We start from the raw sequence: 21341 nt of genomic DNA, 5'->3' as shown, positions 1-21341 counted from the left end.
GAGATTAGAGAAGATTAAAGGATGCATGGAACCATCGGCGAAAGCAGTTGTCCTGGATGAGTTCTGAAAACAGAAAACTCGTTCGAAGAACAGGGTGGGAAACTTTTTTCAACGTCGATTGGTTTCGAAGTGAAATTGCAATTAAATTAAAAACTACACTTGCGAATGACTGGGATGTAGATGGGAAACCGGAAACATTAAAGGTTGGCAGACGCAATTAGTCAAAATTGATTAATCTCTCTATTTTCTCCGTACACCATTATACTTCAATGGACCACTATCCTCCTAGCTATAGCAACCGACGTTCCTGTTCGCGTCCCACCTGTCGGAGAGCATTTGCGTTTAGTGAAAATTTATGCTTTGTTTCGTTGGCTCGTGGCTACCACTAGACTTCTCAAGTACCGTGTGCGGTTTCCCTTTCGGCTTTGTCGCTTGCTTACACCTTGTTGGTGAATTCAACAAGTGCCTTTACTACTTGGGGAGATTAAAGTATTTTGCATATTTCTCCGGTAAACCACAGCGCCACGGTTCCGGCCAGGCGGAGCGGTTCCGTTCCGAAAGAATTACACAACTTAGTACGAAGAAGACGACGGTAGCAGCGTAGCGGTTGCGGCAAACGAACAGTTTTCCGAGTCAATTTTCAACCGGTGAAACACTGACGGTGACGGTGACAGTTTGCTAAAAAGTTATTCTCCAGTCTCAGCTGTGAGTGCTCGTTTGAAGTTGTAAACCGTCACGGACTAATTAATACACCCCCGGCCGTCGACAAGGACAAGGGATGCTGGAAAGGAAGAGCTGAGCCGGGTTGCTTGAGCGCAGAACATAATTCAATCGTTTTACTCCAAGCGCTGTGAGTTTCTGTGATTAAAGTATCAAATCGTGAAGTAATTGAAGGATGAAGAGAAATTTAGTACGGCATTGTAGCAACTTGTAGTAGCGAATTGCTGGTAATTTTGTTTAATGAAAAGTATTTCTTCGGTTGCTTTCGCTTCTCTAGAAATTTACTAGAGAATTTTGAAATCCGAAATCGGAGTTCTGTTTTGTTCTCTATTTCTGTATTATATTTTCTATTTTCGATTTTAAATTTTCCATTCTATTTTCTATTTTCTGATTTTTGATTTCCTTTTGAAAAGATACGTGAGACAATTATAAGTTCATTTATACCTTAACATGCAGGTAGATAATTAATAGCTTCAGAAAGCAAAGTTAGCTCTCAACTTCAAGATCACTCTGTAAGTAAAGAAATATTTTCAACACTACTTCTGAGTGGTATAAGTATGTCACCCCATAGACTATCGAACTTTAACTAAATCTACGTTGTAGATTCCACCAGCTTAGCTTATTTCAACAAAATAAACCTAGTGGCAGACTATCAAACCCGATTAGCCAAACAAGCATCAGCGATGTCTTTGCTAGGAGACCGCAACTGTGCCAGGCGTTTAGGGCGTTCGCCCGTTTTCACCCTTTGCTTGTACCACCAGTGCCGTGAGTGCGAGCGAGGATCATGGAAAAAGAAAATAGGAGCAAAAGTTTACACAAGCATACGGAAACAGTACCGTGGGACACCGTGCTCCCACCAGACGACGGGAAGCCTACGCCTTCAACAGAGCGTTTGTTCCGTCCGTGATACAGTGTGACACATATTTATTGACACAGAAACAAACCGTTTGTTATTTTCCTGGAAAGTACTGTTTTCCGCATTGGTGACATTTTCTTGTCGCATTCCACTTTTCAATAAATCAATTTTATGACATCGTTAGTTTTGACTTCTGCCGTAGAGTTGAAACCGTCTGTCAATAAATGCCCGTGTCGTACTGTCGTGGCACTCGCCCAGATGGAAGGGATGATGGTAACCGAATATTGATAACGGTAATGTGAGACTAGTGAATAGAGTGCTCGACACGTATTGTACTTTTATCGACATAATACCTGCCTGCGGGATGTTCCGGTTCAGTGAGAAGCACCATTTTCTGCTTCATAAGAGAGCTTATGCTATTTTTCCGATTTCCGTGTGAGTCACACGACGGCGGTGTGAGGTGCAGTCCCGTGACCGGGTAATAAAGTGCGTTCGAACGGTTTGAACTGAGGCAATGTATTGGTCCATTAGTTCGATCCTCGGTGTCGGGAGGTGTTCGACCATAGTCATGTGAAATGAAAAGCAAGGTAAAGACCCTGGTGCAACATTCCTTTTTCGGATCCTGACCTTCTGTTTGGTTGAATACCAGAGGCTTCGCAGTTAGCTATTATTGCACAGGACAGGTTCAATGCCATGATCCTGTTGACTTTAACAACGGTGCTAGACAACTTTTTAACTTTTAATCTTAAACTCTGTACTTCTATTTTTCATCTCCCTTTTTAACTCTCTCTATTTTCTTTTGTTTTTCAGTACCTTCCAGTTTAATTTTTCATCATTTCTCGCGTAACTTCCCAAAAGGACCTAAGTAACAATGAGAGATTCTCTTTGTGCCTCTTCTCTTCCGCTTGCCACGGCGATGTGGATGTTAAAGTGTATCAGTTTTGCATGAATCGGTTGCAGGCATCACTATTTAGCTAAATGTTAAGAAATTTTTCGTTAAAAAGGATTTATGTCGCCGTAATAATCGTCAGAGAGAGACGTTAAAGAGGGTCTCGCAATGTTACTTCGGTCCTTTTGAAAAGTTACGCAAAATTTCTTTAATTTTTCATTTTCCATTCTCTACTTTCTATTTTTTATGTTCTATTTTCCATTTTCTTTTTTACATTTGCCATTTTCTATTTTCCATTTTTAATTTTTCCACTTTTCATTTTCCTTTTTACATTTTCCATTTTCGACTATTTCATTTCTATTTTCCATTTTCTTTTGTTTTTCATTAATTTTCAGTTCAATTTTGCATCATTTCTTTTATTTTCCATTTTCTATTTTCTATTTTCTATTTTCTAGGTCTCTCTGTCACTTATACATCTGTTATTGTAACGAAAATTTTCATAATGCAAGAAACAAAACCCTTTTTTTTCAATTGAATGTGTCTACTCCATTTGTCAATTACCCTCAAGTTGTCCTCCAAGCACTTGGAAATCTATCTTCTTCTCGGTAACCACTTTAAATCTACACAAAGCATCTTTTACGTTTTTGAACCTCCCTCTTGTTAATGGTCACCTTGTTCCCCTTTTCAGAAATCCAGCCACTTGTACAACTGCCATCGTTCCAAATGCAAGAGAAATGCACTCCATTACGCTTTCTCTCTCCTTATAAGTGTCCGTCTCAACCCCCCTGCGCTGATACTTTTATGACAAAAACAAGTGTTGGACAAGTCACGTTCGATGAAGAAAAGTCCAAAAGTTACGGATCTATGGCGGCACATACATTCATAGTCACGTTCCGCGCCCCCCTACCTGTCGGTTCCTTCCCGGTCAGCTCTCTTCTGTCACGTAGCTAATTATGCATCGGTTTGCTGTTGCTCTATGAAAATCCCTATAATGGAAACGAAACACAGGTTTCTTTATCATACCCAAGTAAAACCAGTAAGCACTAAACACTAGTCCTTCGACAACATTGTATAAGCATACAGAACCATGAATAAAAGCTTATTTTTCTTTATATACGTCACACATAATGCTAAAAAGGCGAACTAGCGGGTTATTAAAATGCTACGCCACAAGCATTCAATAAACATTATTAGGGTTTGTTTGAGGCTTAATCGAAACGTCACTTTATCTACATTATCGACGTACCGAAAAAGTATCGACGGCATATCGGTTGCTTGTTACGGAAAATAAAAATAGATTCAGTCGGGATTTAAAAAACTAAAAAAGCAAGCGATTTTTTTTGCAGCATCTCAAGGGGAGCAGGATAAACAGAACCATTTTTTAAAATGCTGAATAATGTTACCACCTAGACAGGGGCTCGAACCGGGAGTTAGTCATGCAACCTGATTCGTTTCTTTGCACCTTTGCTACCTAAACCATAGCGGACGTGATTGAGTGAGTTGAAATTAGTCGTATTTAAATCTTGGTGATATTCCCTCTCATATCATAGCTACTTGTCCTGCATTACCAATAGGGTACAAAAAGACGGCAACCGTCAGGTGGAAGAGGGCATAAATAGTGGCCGTAGAATTGCAAAATAAGAAGTCTAGTACAAGCCGTTTATCAACACTTACGGCTCGTTTTAATGCAATTGACTAAATGCATTATATTGTTATGTTATATGCGCATATATTGCTTTCTTTAATGCTGATTTACGTTAATGATTCTATGCATCAACAATGTTAATATACGTTTTATAAGCATTAAGATTGCTAATATACAAAAGTTTGGCGCAAGGGATGTAGAATTATTTCCAATACATATACGGTTTTGGATTAATGCTTATGGTTACTAGGGTATATTTCACGCCAGTGGTGGAACGCCCTTCTCTTTTCAAAGTCACTTACACAACTGCAATCGGTTTAAATACAAAAGAAACGCAATCTATTTTACTTGCTTGGTCCACCCCGCACCCCCTTGCCAGGGATCCCCCCCTTTTTTGTCAAACTCCCAGTTCTGGTTTCTTTATCCCTTTCCGATCGACCTGTTTTTTGTAATTTTATTGAAAATTGTTACTACTACTCCTAGTACGTATTTTACTATTGTAATACGAAGTGAAACTATTCAGCTAACATTGACCAACTTTTACAAATTGTAGGTTACATAAATGATTGTAGGTAGAATTTTTTGCAAAAACTTTCACCTGCACAATTGTGTAGGTTGGGGCTTAATGGGTTATGTCAAGAAATATGTATTCCAAGTTTGATGAAGAGTCATCCTGGCGTTTCGGAGTTACGCCCTCTGCCCCTGTTTGTGACCGCCCCCCCCTTCTTGTCAACCCCCCAGTGCTGGTTCTCTTATGTCAAGAAACATGTGTGCCAAGTTTGGCATTTTCAAACGGAACAACCCGCAAAATGTTTATTGCCGTGAAAAAACACCCTATGCAAAATTTCAGCTAAATCGGACTTGATTAACTGGTGTCGTCCAACAAAATTTGACTTGTATGCAAGTTGGAAAATCACCCAAGGGAAATCGAGGTTTTCGAAAAAATAGATGTTTTCGAAAATATCCGTTTTTCATTTCATCTATTAAGGTTTTGGGACTACTATAGAGAAAGCGTGAAAATTATATTTTTCTAAAACAATTCTATTGCAAACATAGTTAATAATTTTCCATATGAAGCACAGCGGGTCGCGAAAGTCTTCGGAGATTTTGAATATAAACCCAAGTTGTCTGTTAGCTTTCGTCGGAATGTCGTTGTAGTGAGGTTTGAAAGTCAGCTCACAATAAAGAGTAACTCCTAAGTCTCTAATTTGGTAAACCCGTTCGAGCCTGTGTCCAGCAATTGAATAAGTAAACATGATCGGTTTCTTTCTGCGGTGAAAAGTTATCACCGCAGTATTTGTTGATACTAAGTGTCAAAAAATGCTGGGAGCACTAACTCTGCATACGATCTACACTTAGTTGCAAGTAGCCGCTATCATTTGTACTGTTGATAATGTTATATATTTTAACATCGTCAGCGTAAAACAGGCGGCATCCAGATGGCAGTATGACAGAAAGTTCGTTGATAAATAGCGAGAACATAAGTGGCCCAAGATTACTACCCTGCGGAACACCCGAAACTTTCATAAACACTTCGGAACACGAAGCTTCGATCTTAACGCGAAACGATCGGTTTATCAGATAGGATCTGAATCAGGCGACTAAGGATCTGCTGACTCCAAGTTTTTCTAGTTTCCTTAACAGAATTTCGTGATCCCCTCGATCACTTTCTGCCTTGAGATCAGTGTAGACAGCATCAACTTGTCCACCGTTGTCCATTGTGCGAACACATAGTGTTGCAAATTCGGTCAAATTTGTCGCTATAGGCCGCTTGGGATAGAATCCATGCTGAGCAGTTGAAATGTAATTCTTAGATGAGCAGAAAAGCGCCTTTGATAATAATCTCAAAAACTTTAGAACAGCAGAATAAGGAGGTGATGCCTCTGTAATTCCGAACGTCTCTCTTATCATCTTTCTTGTGTACAGGGAACATAAATGAGGATTTCCATAGGTCAGGAAATTTGTTCTTCAGCAGTGACCTGTTAAACAGGTTTGTAAGTGGAGTAATTAACACCTCCAAGCACAACTTTAGAATGGAGGCTGGAATGCCATCGGGACCAGAAACGTTACTTGCATGGTTGAATTCCTGTTTTGTAAGGTGAGAACGATTCCGGCAGTATCTTGGTAGCTCAGCCATTTTTGAGTCTGCGTAGGCGATCATTCGACCAAGGAGGTTTTGAAGGGGGTGGGCGTCGGGTACAAATTCACTAATCACGTTTAAGATTGTTCGCTGGAAATAATCGACGGCGTCGTCAATACGAGTAGCAGAGTTTATTGTCTGCCAGTCAACGCGAGAGACAGAGGATCTAATTCCGTCATGATCAGCTCGGCTAAAGTTCGGTGTACCATCATTCCCGAAGGCATTCTCAAAAAATTATCGGCGTTGGGAGATTCAACAGGACCTCCAAAGCAGGATGGTTCTGCGTCGAGAGTGATCAAAAGCTCAATTGCATCTGAAACGGTGCAGACTAGTGTTGCGGCTTCGTTAGTCAAGACCAAATCAAGAAATCTAGTGGTTGGCTATACCATTGACTTGCATCAACTCATGTAGGGCAAAACCGTCGATAAGTGTAGAACTTGCAGCAGGTAAAGCCATTAGGGAGTCGACCTGGAATGACCCATCACTCGACCTGCACCACCGAGGCTGAGGTTGATTATAGTCCCCAAATTTACAGATATGTTTTCAATTATCTGTATTGTTAGTCTTTAAATATTTTGAAGGTAGTAGTTCAAAAAACGAAATTTCCGTTCCATTAAGTTGATTTGATGGTTTGAGATTGTAAAGTTCTGTGATGCTATACAACGTTTGTTTATGTCTGTTTTATTCCTTTTGATATAAATTGATGTTGTATTTAATAAAAACAAAGTTTGCAGTAGAATTGTTTTAGAAAAATGTAAGTTTAACGCTTCCTTTGTGCTAACGCCAACTTAAATCAATTGATCAAAACGATTTTTCTTTTTGCAACTCTTGACAGATGAAGTGAACAGCAGACGTAAAATATCAAGAATATAAACAAAATTTAATCATTTTATAGCTGTGTTATGTTTTAAAATTAAAAGTTGAGAACTATTTGTTTATTTATATTATATTTATCACAATTTTTCACTTCCCAGCAGTACTTGAACCTATCACCTACCCCGGGCTATCAGGAGTTAGGCTCTTAGGTCTCATTCATCAGCTTTTTTATTAAAATGTTTGATTGTTTGCTACGGTTGCTACGGTTGGATCAGTTATGGTGGTTCAGAAACCTACGTACTATGTTGCAGGTACCACCCTAGAGGACGGTAATTGAATCATCTTAGTGCAAAAGCATGTATCAGAAGTCTGTCCTTTTATTGTTATTAGGACCACCCAAATGAAAAATAATTGAATCACCCTAGTGAAGTATCACGTATCAGAGACTTATTAGGCCGTATGAATAAAAGAGTTAGAGCAAATGCTCCCATACGATTTAAACTGGAAAAGCAAAGCAAACTGTTTTATTCATACGGCCTATTGTGTATTAGAATAGCATAAAAGTAATTTGGAAAAAATCGGACAGCTTCAGTAGCATTTTCAACAAAGTTTCCTATGGATCATGGATTCATATTTTGAAAAAACGACGATTTTTGACAAAAATTTTTTTCGAGATAACACCAGATCTCGACGTTTCATGCATTATTAAGTAATTTAGCATTAAAAAACACCTCGATTTCAAGTACTCCCCCCTTGGGTGATTTTTCAACTTGCATATAAGTCAAACTTTGAAGGCTGGGTGACACCAGTTAATCAGGTCCGTTCATCAGGTGGCAATAAACACTTTGCAGGTTGCTCCCATAAAATCCATTTTCTTTGCACCCTAATGTAAGTGTATTTATATTTATGTATGTGTGATGTATGTATGTATGTATGTATGTATGTATTTATGTATGTATGTATGTATGTATGTTCAATCCCCAATCCCGCAGAAGTCACGAATGACCCAAGCTGCTAAAGTGACTATAATCAAACGAAAAATAAATCTTCGTATATGGCTCTAGAGCTCCAAAAGCTAAGGCCGTCTACAGATCTTTTGTGTTTACATACATGTTTGCATCACTTAAATATTATAAAAAAGAAGGTGCTGATAAAGTAAATTAAATGACGCTTATAAATACTTACACACCCTAGGAAAGAAAATATAATTATTACACGCAGTACATTTTTGTGAATTTTGTTGTGAAATAAGCATTTTAGGGATTAAGGAACTGATATTTAAAACTATAGTCGACTTAATTATAGATGTTCCTGAGAAAATAAAAAATAATTATTGTTGCAGTAGAAAGGCTAGGTCACGCCACTAGGTGGATTAGTTCAGGTTTTTACAAAAAATTTAACTCGAAAACTATAGGACCTACAAAAACATGATCCCCATGGGTGACTTTTAGAAAATATTCTGAATTTTCATAAAAAAATACTGAAAAAATCAAAAATTTATTTCTACTACCGTCATCCGGGGCGAGATTGTGCCAAAAAAGCATATGTTTTTGTTCTTTAGCTCAGTATACACACAATTTAGGAACTAAGTTGATTTCAAACCTATCAATATGTACTAAATTGTTCAATTAACAACTACCGTAGAGATGGTTTAGTTACAATGAAACCTAATTTTGCTGGAAATGCATGAACTTTGGCACAATCTCACCCCTTCTAGGGGGTGACATTGTGCCAAAAACATAAAGTTAAGCTAAAAACCTAAACAGTGAACGTTAGCATGTTTATCAACAATACACATAAATATCAGTATAAAGTAGTTCATATGGGGCCGTCCATGAACTGAGTGAACTATCAGGGGCAGGGGGTCGACCAAAAACAGCGCATCACACAAAAAGTATTAACGAAAATAACCCGGGGAGGTCTGAAATAAATAAAAATGAGTTCGTAGTCAATGGACAGCCTTTATATAGCCAGTAGCGTTTCTAGGGTTACCAAGGGGGAGATATATGAAGGGGAGTATCCTAAGGGGGCATACCTATATGATCATTTAACAAAAGTAACCATTACTTCGTTCGAGAACCCGCGGCCGCAGAACATGTAGCCCATCCCATCCCCCTTCTCCGTCCTTAAAACTGGCAGTTTATATACGGTATAATATATTCGTCTTATATTAGAGTGTTTATTCAAAGCATCTGAAATTTCCAGAGAAAAAGTAAAAATTAGTTTAAATTATTTAGCAGACCTATGCTCCAAAATGGATGATGCAATCTAATCTGTCAAAATAGTGTGCTCAATAGTAAAGAATGTGAGTGTACTGGTGTATACTGACGTATTTTTGTTGTGTATGTGAAATCCGTAAATTGAATAGATCATTATGGCTTGGCACAATCTCACCCCCGTGAAGCTCGAAAAGTACAAATTTTCGAAAAATATTATTTCCGTAATCAAAATTTATCCAAAGCGTAATAACCTTTCAATACATTGTAAATGATTAGTTTATATACCTTCAAAATAGCAAGTTGATGCGATTTCTTGTTTGGGTTGGTTTATGGGGGACATTTTTTACAAGTCTTATTTCCGAGTATTTTTGATCGCGAACTTTGAAACCCTGTTTAGGCTAAATAGTTTGCTAATATTATCTGTGTTCCATTCTAAGTTATGAATAAATATGTTATTTTCATCATCATTTTGAATTTAGGTCACCAGTTTCTATAGATATAATAAATTTTCACAAATAAACATTTTTGGTTTTTGGCCCAATCTCACCCCCGTGGCACAATCTCACCCCGGATGGCGGTATGAAAAAAAAAAATATTTTAAAAATTAAAAATCGATTTCCTAAAACAATTTGTAGATAGATAATTATGTGACCTACAAATCTTCTATACACTGCAAGATGATCAAATTGAAAGGAAAAAAGTTTTTCTGACAAAAACTTTTTCAAGCCCTTACCGGAAAAAAGGTATTTCAGTATTTTCGAAAATTATAGCACCTACAAAAAATGATGTTTGAGTTACTATTAGAAAATATTCTGAATTAATACACTAAAAAAATTTTAGAAACTGAAAATCGATTTTAAAAAAAACGCCGTCTCAGAAATTGATGAAATTTTTTCTGGAGGAAGATAATTACAGATATGGCCCATAAGTCTTCCATACATCGCAAAATGGTCAAATTGAAGAGAAAAAAGTTTACCTAACAAAATCTTTTTCATATGCACACTGAAAAAAGATATATATGGCTATAAGTTACTAATGCTTTAAATGGCCACAAAAATTCTCCAGAATAGCAAATGGTTTCAAGGTCGACGATTGCCTCTAGTAGTGGTATGCGTTTAACTATTAAATATGTATAACTTTTTATGTTATTTTAAACACTGTTTGTCTTTTGTAAAATTATTCGCTCCATCGATAGCAATAGTCCAGTGTGTGGAAATAGCCAAAATGTTTCATGGACTGGAATTGTTGTATTTTTTATGTTGGTTAAGGTAGTGCCATACCCAAATAATATTGCAGGTTTTATTACACTCCAAAAATGGTTTCGATGACCAAAATTGCTCATAAATACCACAAGGAGAGTGCAATAAAACCCAACTTGTTACTTGGGTAGTTTAATTTAATATTTATCTTCTAACTGTGTGTGAGCATAATAAATAATAGAATTAGTATTTGTTAAAAATCAAAAATCTCAGCCTTAGGTAAAGATAAATGATTCTTGTAACCCAATTTGAAGTCCATAGTCACAATGTGAACTGCAGACTGATTTTAAGATTTATGCAAACAACAAGCTACAACAATTATTTGTTGGTTATGATGCTTCCGTAAAAACCAACCAATTTTTTCTACATTTTTATTTTTGTAATCCTTTCAATGCTTTCGAAAAGCTTTGGAAGATGTCAACCCACAAGCTGTTGTAGTTCACACACACACAAAACGTAAATTGACAAATCAGTCATAATGACGTTATCATTTTTCTCAATTTCTCACCCACTCAACCCCCGCGCTTGACCACGGGCAAACAACCACTGACTAACCAAATACAAAACATGAACTAATCAATCACACTTAGGAAGACAATGGCCGCGGGGTGGTAAGTGTGTGTATCTGTGTGTGTTTTATATTATCTATACATGGATATTCTGCCACCAAGCAAGTTCGGGACATGTGCGTCATTCGATTGAAAACGAAAAAAAAAGAAACAAATAAATTTTTGTTAAAACTTCAAAACTCATAACCGAATGCTGGTTAAGCAGATTGAGCTCGTTCGTTCGTTGGTCGGAAAAATAGTCACGCTCGTTGTTTGGCTAGTGCCCGTTTTTAGAGTTTTCTTTTATCGCAATTGCTGTTTAGAAACGTAATTTCGTTGTACAAGTTCATATTTGCGGTTCCATCTTCAACACCACCACCATTCTGATGCTTTCCCCATAGTTTGCTGGCTTGTTTGCCCCCGCGTAGCGTAGGTAGTAGAAGTTTAGAGTGGAAAACGGAAAGATTTTCATTTCGGTTTTCGACGTTCATTGCTTAAAATACTTTCGAAGCGAAAGATTTTTTTTTTTGTTCATTCAACCATCCCCACCAGCTAAACCAAATTGACATAATACGTATAGCAAGCAAGCAAGCAGGCCTCAGGTGCATCGTAGTATCGGATTGCCAAAAGCACATCTGCAGCTGCAGTGGCTGTTTGATCATCAACTGTAATTGAAAATTGAATTCGGTTCAAAGCTATGGAAACGAAATTAGTGTCCCGATCCTGACGCCGACGACGACGACGACGACGAGGAAGGTTGCACCCGTGCCGGAGGGCTTTGATCAAAATCAGTCAGTTACCGATGTGATTTGGTGCATGCATTTACCGGTGGCAAAACATGTAGCGCTTTCTGTCGAAACATGGATCAGGAAACAAATCTGCATATATGTATGTGGTTATATGTACAGGAATATGTGCTTGAAGGTTAAGCAGATAATTTAATAGGGACACGTGTTTAGGGGAATTGCTTGCAAGAGCTTATGGCTTTGAGCTTGGAGTCGAGAATTGGTGCGATACTGATGCGCTCTAATCTCATGTGGAAATTGTGCTGCTGGTTGTTCCGCGTCATGTTGATTATTTTGCAACTGATTGCATTGAAGCGGAAAAAGTACAAACCGAACGCATGGAGACGATTGGTGGATTGTTTTTCAATGCAAGTACCAAGCGTTATAGGATATTGCTTTAGAATGAAGAGGAAAATTTCTTCGACAAGATAGGAACCGCTCTTTGCTCGGTTCGAGAAGGCAACAAGACTATTGAAATGATGGGAAAAAGCAAGCCAATTACACGCTTCATTGAGTTCTATTCATACATACACGGATACTTCCACGCTGACGGATATGTACAGTCATCTCGATCTTCCGGGAAACATATGAGTGTGCACACTTGAATGCTCTTTCCAGTTCCGAACCCGAGTGAACGGCGATGAAAGTGGAGGCAGAAGCAGCTAGGCGTCATCGTCGTCCGTACGTGTGGGTGGGCGAGTGAAGTAATTATTTTACTATGAAGCATTACAAAGTGTACGCTTTGAGTTTTCTCTCCTAATGTCGACCAAGCAATGTAGAGACGTTCTTAAGGTGAAACTCTTCCATAGCAGTTGGAAATTTCATTATTTTATGAAGAAATCTATCCGTTCACCTGGACCTGGTTAAAATGCCACAAACTTTTTCGCCAAAAAATTCGGAAATTTGAGCTCATTTTACCCTCAACAACCTTTCTCGCATTCTACGCATTTCGCAATATGTAGGTACTGCGTCTTGCTCGTTGCATAAAAGTTCAAATATGAAAAGAAAAATGTGGTTCAGGTATTTTGTACAATAATTGCGCGCTGCATTCGCATTTAAAACGCTCTATTTTTGCTAGACCATAGAGAGCATAGATAACTAGAACTGGAGTTGGAGTTGACTGTGGAACGTATGAAAATGATGCTGATTCATCATTCATGTTCGTTGAAAACTTACTTGCGTGGTACGTGGTTTTGAAATGATAAATGAGAAAAACGACTAGGTATTTGTTATATCCAACGCAACGTAATAATTGTTTTGTGTCAAAAATAATGCTTACCTGGTGGTGATGGATGGCACCTTAGAAATTAGATCCACACTCGGAAGGCTTCACCTTCCAACGGTGAAACACTGAGTTTGAGTTTATGACTAATTGTCGTACAATTCATTATCATCAAGCATACCTGTGAAAGGATCGTTACATTGACTGACAAAAACGAGCATTTTTTATGGCAACAATGCCACTTTTAGAGATACGTCTAAAATGGCTATATTTAAATCGAAAAAAAATGTTTAACGAAATCGAAAAATGACGAAAGCTGTCCAAATGAAATTGAAAAATGTTCAATTTAATTCGAGAAATGTCCGATTTAAAATGAAAAATGTCCCGTTTGAATCAAAAAATGTTAAATTAAATCGAAAAACGTCTCCTTTGAATGGAAAAATCGTAAAAGCTCCGAATCAAATTAAAAATTGTCCTAATTAAATCGAAAAATATCCAAATTAAATAGAAAAATGTCCCTTTTGAATCGAAAGATGTCAAAATTATATCGAAGAATGTCCAGTTTAATTCAAAAAATGTCCGATTTAAATTGAAAGATGTCCCGTTTGAGTCGAAAAATGTCTAATTTAAAACAAAAATTGCCCCCTTAAATCAAAAAATCGAAAAAAATCCAAATCAAATGGAAAAAAGGCCAAATTAATTTGAAAATGCCCAATCTAAATCGAAAAATGTCGCTTTAGAAACGAATAATGTCAGAATTAAATCGAAAAATATTCCATCTAAAAAAATCAGAGGGGTTGTGTACAGGACACGACCGCATATATAAGTGACGCAGGACTACGTAAGTCTCTTCGTAGTGATAGTAGCATGTATTCATGCTTGTAATAGGGTGTTTGCAGAGTGCATATGTATTGAAGAGCTGTTGGGCAGGCAAAAGTGACAGCTCCATATAAACTGTAAGGGTTGGAAAGGGCGAGATTTTTTAAATAATTTAATTTCTTCATTGAAAACAGAAATTACTATTTGCGTTATATGTATAGCAAGGTAATATATCTGTTTACTAAATAACAAATCTATTTTCAACAAACAAGCTAAAACGCGGTAGAATTGATCAAAAATGTAACTATTAACTATGTTAGCGGGATAAAACTGACCAAATATCCATAACCAGCGCTTGCTTTCGGCCAAGAAAACAATAAATTATACTAAAATCGATGCTACATTCAGTTGTTTCGAACTTGGCATATGCGGTATGCTACATCCGAAAATCGTATTTTAGGGTCACCGATTTAATGCTAATTCACTGAAATATTAGTTGCTAAATGTGAATATATATATATATATATATATATATATATATATATATATATATATATATATATATATATATATATATATATCGGGATACATTTCTTGGTTGATTTAAACATTAATTGTTTCCAATGTATAAATAATTTTAGAAAAAATGATCATTTTATCCAACGCGTTTTTGCTGCATCGAATAGGAAAAGATGCAATGTGTGCCTAACAGACGTCTTGCATGTGTGTGTAGCAAAAGCCCTATAATTCGATTCTTCATGTATACATGCTATATGCAACATATATACATGCTGCATGGGTTGTATGTAACATTTATCAAAGTAGTAACATTGCATACGTTCAATTCTCAAAAGATTGTGCATTTGAATACAATTTAACAAAATCAAGAACACAAACTATTGCTTTCCTGCTACCTTACTGAAATTAAAGATTGTTTTTATTACCAATGGTTCCCTACGTTGAAGGGATTTTACCAATTCAATTCTATTTTATCAACAGCATATCTTTTCACTACACTTCTAATGAAACGGCAAGCATGCGTATTCATACAGAGTCGTATTATAACCGAACACTACAGCTGAAGCACATTTTTGACGTAGGACTACGTCTTTGTTTACTATACTGGGTAGGGTAGCACTTTGTGAAAATGAAAATAGAAGTGTAACGTTTGAATGAAAGATTTCAAATGCTTATAACTTCTATACTACTGAACGAAACATAACTGTTAATATGTCGTTGGAAAGATAAAATGTCCAGCAATTTTAGAGTAACAAACTTATAATAATATTTCATACGCTTGATAGTGTATGTAAAAACAAGGTCAAATTTCGTTAACATGGAAGGCTAGCGGTAGGTACGAATAACAAGCGGTAGCAGACTGCAATGATGGCTGCTAGTAAAAGCTTTTCGGTGGATACAATGAATCGATGCCGATAATCTACGTGCCTGTAGCCATCAGGGGTGTGAAATTGTCAAAAATTGGTGGACAAAATATCCATAGATGGCGACAACTCTGAAGTAGTCTTCATATCGAAAATAACAACTAGTTATAGTTTAATTACAGCTAATAGGCTGTGTTTAAATGATTTCTGATTAGTTTCAGTTGTTTTAAGATGAATCAATCAGTAAGTAGGTACCAGAACCAAAAGTACCAAAACCAATGGGACACCCACACCACTCCTCTGGTTGCCATTCATGCCAAAAGGGAAAGACATCCGGTATTTGCGCTGAACTTGCTTTGGCTTTGATGTTATTTGTAACCAATGGCCCTTTTAAGGGCCACCAACAAATTAAATGAAGATTAAATAAAATTTTTCGTAATCTGCTATTCGTATTTATAATTGCAAATTAACTTTATTGTACCTAAAACACTAAATATATGCTACTTTTGTGGCGTTCCCTTCAAACTACTAAGCTATAACACTGTCAAATTCCCTAAAACAATTTTTGCTGTTGCTGATACATCGAAGAGATATTTTCAGATGAAAAAAAATTCAATTTTATCTTCAATTATTACTTGATGATGAAGGCCACCATGCTCACCCAGTTAGCTCGTGGGTACGATGCTGGTTTAACAAGCCAGTCGTTGTAGGTTCGAATCTAAATTGGACGGTGCTGATATTAAGTCCATAGAATATTTACCAGCCTTGAAGTTTTCCTGTACTCTAATAACCGGCTGCAAAGTCTGTCGATAAAGAAGGGTCAAGTTCTTAAGGCCGTTTATACCCATGACTTTGCTTTGGCTTTGCTTTGATGAAGGCCACCAAGGCTGATTGATGGATGATATTCACATTTATCTTGAAACATTTACTAGGAGCCCGAATGTCATGATAATTATGTGCTTTCCGGCACGGAATTTTGGTTAATTCAATCAACAACAAGAAACGAACGAAGATCTGAACCTCACGAGCGGTTTCCGTAGCGCATCTGCTCACTGTTTTAATTAGCCCAGTTGGAGACGATGGATACTTATGAACATACACATGCCAGAAATGCAGTCTGTATTAGTCCTTGCTCTAATAATCTGACATAAAGGAATACTTCATCGAGTAAAACATGTTATCAAAATATGACAATATAATGTTAACATAGGCCTACGTCACCCTTTCGTACAACCCTTAGGACTGTATACCTTGTAGTTTTTCCAACACAGATATCAAATTCGCCGAGAAATCTGTTGGCACGAGGGGGCTTTGTCACTCTCTGGCGTACTTCCCAAGCAAGGACATCAAAATGGTCTAGGTTTTACCGCGGTGTTAAGAAATTTTGTTGAAATGAGGTAACTTCGTCACTTGTTTTGGCTTACTTCCCAAGCACAGATATCAAATTGGTATAGGTTTAGATCATCATACAGAATCTTCCAACCAACCACGAAGCGAGAATTCTGGTATAACATAGGTTCATTATTTTCAATTTTTTAATAGTTCAACATCAAGCATCCATACTTTTCTTCATTTGAGTCAATTCTTAGAAGATTTTCCGATCGATTGGTGTAAGAATGTTGAAAATCGATCGGAAAACCGCTGAGCTATTAGCGCTCAAAACCTTTCATTTTTCGTGACGCTCGCATTTTTCGATTTTTGGGAATGACACCCTATCTCAAAACTTGCCGTAAGACGTAGTCCTACGTCAAAAATGTTCCTTTTCAATCGAAAAAAATCCAAATTAAATCGAAAAATGCTGGAAAAATGGAAAAATCGTAAAAGTTTCAAATCAAATAGAAAATTGTCCAAATTAAATAAAAAAATGTTCAGTTTAAATCGAAAAATATCCAAAATATCAGAAAATGCCTTTGTGAATCGAAGAATTTCCAATTTAAATCGCAAAATGTTCGAATTAGATAGAAAAATGTTCAATATAAATGGGAAATGTCTAAATTGAATTGAAAAAGGTCCCTTTTGAGTCAAAAGATGTCCAAATTAAATCGAAAAATGTCCAATTTAAATCGAAAAATGTCCAAATTAAATCAAAAATGTCTTTTTTGAATCGAAGAATGTCCAAATTAAATCGAAAAATGTCCAATTTAAATAAAAAAATGTCCAAATTAAATCATAAAATGTCTTTTTTGAATCGAAGAATGTCCAAATTAAATCTAAAAGTGTTCCTTTTGAATCAAAAAATATTCGAATTAACCTTTACGTCCCCGACATCAAAAATGAACGTACTTGCAGTGACACTTTTGGCTCTATCTCCACTTATTTTCATTCGATTTCTATGCAATTAGTTTTAAAAGAACCACATTAGATTGGCCTATAATGAAAAAATAAGTTGGCGAATTTTGGTTCCATTTTCCCGGAGATATTCCAGATCGGATTCAAAATTTAGACTGAATTTGGATTCTTAATTCGGACTTTGAAGTTGGATTCTGAATTTGAATCTGAATTTCAAACTTTGAATTTAGAACTGGACTGAACTTAGAGTCTGGATTCCAACTCTGGATGTAGACTAGATTTGGTGTTCGAAGTAGGACTCTGGATTTGAATTCTGGCTTTGGACTCTGCTTCTGGACTCTGGATTCGAAGTTTAAATGTGAGCATTAAATTTGGAACCTGGCTTTAGACGCTTGAATAGAACTCTGATCCCAGACTCAACATGATTCTTGATTTGGATTTTGGCTTCATTTGGACTCCGATTTTGTACTCCGAGTTGGAACTCAGGAGACGGTTAGTGAATTTATTTAGACTTGGAATCTAGTTTTGAACTCTAGATTTGGGTGGGACCTCGACCAAAGTCGATATGAATCTGAATCCAGACTTTCAGATCCTGGATTTGGATTCAAAATTAGAACTGGATTTGGATTTTGAATTTGAACTGAGTTTGTATGCTGAATTTGTATTTGAAAGTAGATTGGAAAGTTTGACTCTAGATTTGAAGTTTATATTTGGGATCTGAATTTGGACTCTGATTTTGAACCCTGGATTAGAATTTTTTTAGTACTCCAGCCTCCCAGTTGGCTTCGAGGTGTGATGCCGGCCTAATAAGCCAGTCGTCGTATGTTCGAATCTCGGCTGGAAGAGGCTGTTAGAGTCAATAGGATCGTAGCAACTGGCCCTGCGATTGTCCTGTACTGTACGCTGTACTCTGTACAGCTGGCTGCGAAGTCTGTCGTGTAAAAACAGAAGGTCAAGTTTCGATAACGGAATGTAGTACCTAGGCTTTTTGAACTCTGGATATGGACTCTGAACGTCTATTCTGGATTTGTACTCTGCTTCTAGACTCTAGATTAGGATTGTACATGTGAGCACTGTATTTAGACCCTGGATTCAGACTTTAGAATTGGACTCTGAATTTAGGCTTGGAATTTGGTTCTGGTCTCTAGATTTGTGCTTTAAGTTTGAAGTTTACAGCTTGAGTGAGGTTTACAGCTTGGATATATTTTGGATTTGGACTGGAAATTTGGGCTCGAGATTCTGGATTTGGACTGTGTGTTTTGACTCTGGATTCGAGCTCTGAATTTGGACTCTAGATTTGAGCTCTGGATACGGTACGTAAGCTGGATTCTGACTCTGAAATTGCATTGGATTTATACTATGGATGCGGGCTTTTGGGCTTTTGAGTAGATCTTCGTATTTGGACTCTGAATTCGGTCTGCGAATTTTGACTTGGTATCTAGTTTTGAATTCTAGATTTGGGGTTCCAATGTGAAGTCGACATGAAATCTGAGTTCAGGTCTAAATTCTAACTAAAACTTTGGACTGGATTTCGGATTCGGATTTTGGATTCGGATTCTGGATTTCGACTGAATTTGAAACTGGATTTTGACTATGCATTTGGAGTTCGTACTCGGGATAAGGGATTGCACTCTACGTTTGAACTCTGAATTTGGTCTCTTAACTTGGATTCGGGTTTGAGACTTCTGGTTTGAACTCTGAATCTTGGCACTGGATTTGGGATCTGGATTGGGGTTTTAAATTCGGACTTTGAATTTTGCATCAGAATTTTAGATCTGGATTTGGACTGAATTTGGACTTTTGGTTTGAATTCTGGATTTCGTCTCTGGAACTGGATTGGATTTATACTACGTACGCGGATTCTAAATTTTGACTCTAAATTTAGATTGCTGAATGCGGAATTTGCACTTTACATTTTTAGTCAGAATTTTGGATTGCATTTATAGGTCTTTTGATTAGGATTCTGAACTTGGACACTGAATTTAGATTATGGGCTTCGACACTGGGCTTGGATACTGATTTTGAACCCTGGATTTAAATTCTGTTTGAGACTCTGGGTTTGGACTCTGAAATTCTATTCTGGATGTGTACTCTTCTTCTGGTCTCTGGATTAGGATCCTACATGTGTGCACACTGAATTTGGACCGTGGATTCATACTCTAGAATCGAACTCTGAATTTAGGCTTGGAATTTGGTTTTGGTATTGGTTCTTTATATTCGAAATCTAGATATAAAATAAGGGTTTGGAGCCTAATTTTAAATTTGCAAATTTGGGCCGCAGATTTAAATTCTGGATTTGGACTTTGTATTTGGATTCTGGATTCGGGCTTTGGTTGTGGACACTAGATCTGGAATGCTGGATCTCTGGAATAATCCGGACGCTGGATTTTAACTCTGGAATTGGATTTATACTATAAATGCGAACTACGAATTTAGACTCTAGAAGTGAATTTGGGACGTGGTTTCTGGACTTAAAATCCAGATCTGGACCTCGAATTCGGACTTGGAATCGGTCATTATTGGAATCTGGATGTGGCCTTTGAATTAAAGGACGATAAGAAATCACAGCTTGGAATGAACATGAGGACTGGATTAGGATTTTGGTATTGGACTCTGATTTTGAACTCTTGATTCGAACTCCGGATTCAGTCTCTGGATTTGGCCTATCGAGTTGGACTCTGAATAGCAACTTTAGATTTTGACTTTCGATTTAGCAACATAAAGTTGGATTTAGATTAGGTTAAGACTCTGTATTTGGTCTCTAGATTTAGACTGTAGATTTGAAATGCAAGTTTGGACTCCTGATTTGGACTTTGAATTCGCTCTATGGATTTGGACTGTGATATTTTGGTTGTAGCTTTAAATTCTGAATTTGTATTCTAGATTTAGACCGTAAGTTTGGGGACCGTGGTTTTAATCCTTGTGGCACCTAAAAGTGACAAGATGGATAAATGTGAAAATTTTCATTCTCTCTATAGGATTGATTCTGGTAATTATTCAAACATTTCGTGAAAATGTGAGATATCCCTGTAACTTAGTGATAATCGGGAGGGGTGCCTGCTGAGTATGGCGGGCGTGACAATAGTCTTGCAAAACAGAATTCTAATGGCAAATAAGTCCAATCTCGTTGCTAGTTGATTTTCTAGCAAACAAAAAATTCAAACGAGCAGTGATGACAGCGGTTTGGTTTTAGGCCAGGTGTTAATTCAATTCATATTCTTGATGGTTGATACTTAACGATGCTTCACCAGAAATTCAAAAAATTATTTACGTCATATTTCTAACTATTTTAATCGTTCTGTATTAAATCGATTTAAAATACAGAGTAGAGGTAAATATCATTTAATTTTCAATATTGAATTTCATATTAAGTTCCAGTTTACACACAATTAATATCAACATCGATGTTCGATTCAATTTTCAACCGCCACTAAATTTAATTCGATCGAATCTGCTCTGTCCCGCTATGAAACCGGCCAACTTAGAGTCGACACGGAAATAAATTGAAATTATCTATCATATTAATTAAATCCAATAGATTTGATATCCAGATATGGTTGATAGGAAATCAAATTTAAATAGATTGCGTATAAATGTACATTCTGCGACAAAAACAGTACCGTTGACATCAAATTAAGTTTTGTCGAAACGAAACAGAACAGCTTAAGCATTGTTCAAAAGCTTCAATATTCAATATTAAATACACATTTCTAATTTCATCTAGGTGCACGCAATTGTAAAACAACTTGGCG

The 21341-nt window shown here is 36.9% G+C and overlaps 1 protein-coding gene across 1 annotated transcript in view; it reads left to right on the top strand.

Annotated features, from left to right (window-relative positions):
• The window catches only part of LOC128746302 (uncharacterized), a gene marked incomplete at its 5' end in the record, with an annotated part of 88754 nt that overhangs the window by 23661 nt on the left and 43752 nt on the right, over positions 1-21341 (top strand). The window lies entirely within an intron of this gene.

The sequence above is a fragment of the Sabethes cyaneus genome, chromosome 1, assembly GCF_943734655.1.
Source record: "Sabethes cyaneus chromosome 1, idSabCyanKW18_F2, whole genome shotgun sequence".
Lineage (NCBI taxonomy): Eukaryota > Metazoa > Arthropoda > Insecta > Diptera > Culicidae > Sabethes > Sabethes cyaneus.
Note: the sequence above shows the minus strand (reverse complement) of the source record. Positions and strands in the feature narration are given on the sequence as shown.